Source organism: Oncorhynchus mykiss, chromosome 8 (assembly GCF_013265735.2).
Source record: "Oncorhynchus mykiss isolate Arlee chromosome 8, USDA_OmykA_1.1, whole genome shotgun sequence".
Lineage (NCBI taxonomy): Eukaryota > Metazoa > Chordata > Actinopteri > Salmoniformes > Salmonidae > Oncorhynchus > Oncorhynchus mykiss.
This window is the reverse complement of record NC_048572.1, coordinates 44159701-44163653: the sequence shown is the minus strand read 5'-3', so window position 1 is coordinate 44163653 and position 3953 is coordinate 44159701. Positions and strand designations below refer to the sequence as shown.

Genomic DNA, 3953 nt, shown 5'->3' with positions numbered 1-3953 from the left:
ACTTGGTCCCACCTCTGGTGGTTAGAGCGTTGGGCCAGTAACCGAAAGGTTGCTGGATCTAATCCCCGAGCTGACTAGGTAAAAATCTGTCCCTGAACAAGGAAATTAGGTCTGCCGACTTCCTTTTGGTCACACATATTCTGAGAAATTTCCAAAGAACCAAAGACATTGCTTTAACTGTGAATGTACTTTACAGCATATATTTTCCTCATAAAATAGAGCATACTTAAAATGAGTCATGTTTTGTAGCTCAGACAAAAGCACACAGATTGTGTGGGAGAGAGGGAGTGTGTGTGCACATATTGTATTTTATTTTTCCTTGTCAGCCACCATCTCTCCTTACCTTTCCACCAACTGTGAGTAAGCACAACTGCACATATCCATTTCCCACAATGGACATGGATAACACAATCTGTAGGACTAAACATTTCCAATCATAATAAAATGGAGCATACATAGAAAATAAACAAGTAATCACGATATATTTACATACTAATCAAAATCAAATGTGTGTGAGAGAGTGTATATGTTTTATTTTTTCTAGTTAGCCGTCAGTCTCGATAGGCCCAGTGTAATTCCCTTCTGGGTGAGGCTGTCGGGCAGTGGTGGAGTGCATGGCAGATCTGAAAGAGAGATGCACAAAGTGACAGTAAATAAACAGCTCAACAACATGTCTGTGTGTACATCTGTTGGTGTGGGTGGGCATATGCAATATAATTCTGAATTACCTGTATCCATCAATGTTTCTCCCTTCACGGCCAGTGTAGTAAGAACTGGTGCAGCCGGTAAATTAAATACCACAGCAGAGGACTACTGTGACTGCAGCTGAAAGCCTGGTGGCAGATCTAAAAGAGAGAGGCACAATTTTCTTAACTGGCAATCATACAACTAAACAGACAATGAGTGTAAGGCCTAGATTCAAACAGATCAAGCGTTAACCGGCGATAGCCGACACCTGCATAGCTGATGTTTTGGCCGTGTCTGAGGTGTAACTGTGTTGGATCTGTCGAATCAGTAAGCAGCAGCTCTTGATCATTGTCACAAAACCACGTCCGTCCTACTTGCGTTACAAGTTCAGAACTAGAAACTGTAGGTTATATAGAAATTATGACACTCAAATTCAAAATCATTCAACTAAATAATCTGGATTTCTATCAGCCTAATTAAGGTGTAGATTACATCTCAAATTCCAGTGTTCTTGTAAACAGGGCTGCATGAGATTTCTGTTAATGCGATGTCCACTTTAGGTATAATGCCAGGAGCCGCTTGTGAATTTGACACCTCAGACACCGCCAAAACAACCGCTATGTGGATGTCGGCTAAAGCGGATGTGATTAAATAGCGCCCCAAGTGAGGGAGAGTGTGCATATGTGTATACATGCATGTGATAATTACCTGTATCACCTTTCATGGCCAGTTTAGCAGTTGCAGGGCACACGACTCCAGCTGTTAAGACTGTGGTTAAAATAATTAAGTTAAAATAATTATTACAACAAAAGTAAGTGATTGAGTGTGTGTGATACTTACCTGTACCACATCACACTGCTTCAGGTCTACAAGCCTCTGGAAGTTCCAGCGTGCCACTCCAGGCATTGAACAGCTTGGTGGAAACACTGTTACCTTGGTTGGCAGATCTGAAAGATAGGCACAATATAATTTTGAATGAATTCTGGCTGTCCCCAGTCCACCTGGTCGTGCTGCTGCTCCAGTTTCAATGGTTCTGCCTGCGGTTGGGGAACCCTGACATGCTCACCGGACGTGCTACCTTGACCCGGACCTGCTGTTTTCGACTCTCTCTCTACCCGCTGTCTCGACCTCTGAATTGTCGGCTATGAAAAGCCATCTGACATTTACTTCTGCGGTGCTGACCTGTTGCACCTACTGATTATTATTTGACCCCGCTGGTATTCTATGAACATTTGAACATCTTGAAGAACAATCTGGCCTTAAATGGCCATGTATTCTTATAATCCTCACCTGGCACACCCAGAAGAGGACTGGCCACCCCTCAGAGCCTGGTTCCTCTCTAGGTTTCTGCCTTTCTAGGGAGCTTTTCCTAGCCACCATGCTTCTACATCTGCATTGCTTGCTGTTTGGGGTTTTAGGCTGATGTAAAAGGGCTTTATAAATACATTTGATTGATTGGACTCACTGTCTTTATTTTAACTAGGCAAGTCAGTTAAGAACCCGTGCCAATTTTGCACCGCCCTATGGGACTCCCAAACAACGGCTGGATGTGATACAGCCTGGATTCGAACCAGGAACTGTAGTGACACCTCTTGCACTGAGATGCAGTGCCTTAGACCGCTACGCCACTCAGGAGCCCAATCTTACCTTGTCTTTAATGAAGACTGACGTCACTCTACTTGTTTTTCTATAAGCATATTGACGAAGAGATGCGGACTGGTGGACCTTCATTATTAGCTAGCTGTTAGTTTCATGAGAAGGGAATTGACGGCACTCTGTTGTAACATTGAAGACCTCACTGACCATCAATTCGTTATGCAGCAACACTGGACAACAAAGTCAGACATGAGAAAAGAGTCCAGAATGAGTTCTACCTTCTCCGCATAAACTTAACAGGCAACTTAAGAATTTATTTGGCGACTGAGATGAGTAAAGGAAGCATCATTCAGTGGATGTACATAGTGTACAAGACACCCTTTTAAACTTAGAACAGCCTCAATTTGTCAGGCATGGACTGTACAAGGTGTTGAAAGCATTCCACAGGGATGCTGGCCCATGTTGGCTCCAATGCTTCCCACAGTTGTGTGAAGTTGGCTGGACTTCCTTTGGGTGGTGGACCATTCTTGATACACACAGGAAACTGTTGAGCATATGGAAAAACCCTGCAGCATTGCAGTTCTTGATAAACTCAAACCAGTGCGCCAGTCACCTACCATACCCGTTCAAAGGCACTTAAATATTTTGTCTTCACCATTCACCCTCTGAAAAGCACAAATACACAATCCATGTCTCAAGGCTTAAAAATCCTGTTGAAAAAAGGAGGCACTACTAAAGTACACAATAGTAGGTTTTGGTAGACAGCAGGTGCTCTTTGGTAGAGGTTAATTGGGCATCAAAAAGAAAGGAGGCTCCGTCTTTAACTTGTCTCGTCCCCTTCATCTACACTGATTAAGTGGATTTCACAAGGGATGTCAATACAGGACCATAGCTTTCACCTGGTCAGTCCATGTCATGAAAGCACAGGTGTTCCTAATGTTTTGTACATTGTTTATAATTGTCTTACTTCTGTCACAACCTGGCTCTTAGATGGTGACAAGCAAGGGAGTCCACACGTTGGCAGTTAAGGAGTAACAAAAATACTTAAACCACCAACAAAGTACAAAACCACAGAGGAAAACTAACCTGTGAAGTGTGACAGTAGGCATGTAATGGAGATGCATGATGAAGGTAAACCATGTGTAAGTGTTGAAGGGTGCACCTAATCAAAAAACCAATCAACCATATCTAAACAGTGCTTGTGGTGAGAAAGCTGGGACTGGGCACCAGGAACTTTTATCTCCTAGTTGATCCCAAACCCAGGTGCAACTTGTCACCTTGACGAACCAAACAGCTCCACCTGTCCCCAATCTGCAACTAAAAGCACAAAATCAAGTTTCTGGGGAAATTCCACCACTTTTCAACTTCATATTAATTATCTCCGGCACCATATGAGTGTTTACATACGGTATGTGAAAACAGCACGCTTTCACATCATGTTCAAGGAACTACAATACAAAGCAGGCACAACTGGAATGATTAGATTAGCTATTAGCATAACTCAGGAGCTGTTAAAAAAACAGGAAGCAGGAAGTACCTGTTTGTTCTTCTATTGAACAGTATTGTCCAGCAAGGCTTGTCATGGCAGAGTTGTAGGGGCTTTTGAACCATGCACTCAATGGCAGCCCGGTCACATTCACAAAACTGCTGCTGGCATAAGAGGAATCTGT

The 3953-nt window shown here is 43.1% G+C and overlaps 1 long non-coding RNA gene across 1 annotated transcript; it reads right to left on the bottom strand.

Annotated features, from left to right (window-relative positions):
• Positions 1–288: 288 nt before the first annotated feature.
• Positions 289–3520, bottom strand: LOC110529114. Its single transcript, XR_002474327.2, has 5 exons — positions 3370–3520; positions 1528–1634; positions 1396–1455; positions 729–845; positions 289–623 (listed from the first exon to the last, which is right to left on the bottom strand). It is a non-coding gene; the product is annotated as an uncharacterized LOC110529114 (long non-coding RNA).
• Positions 3521–3953: the final 433 nt, after the last annotated feature.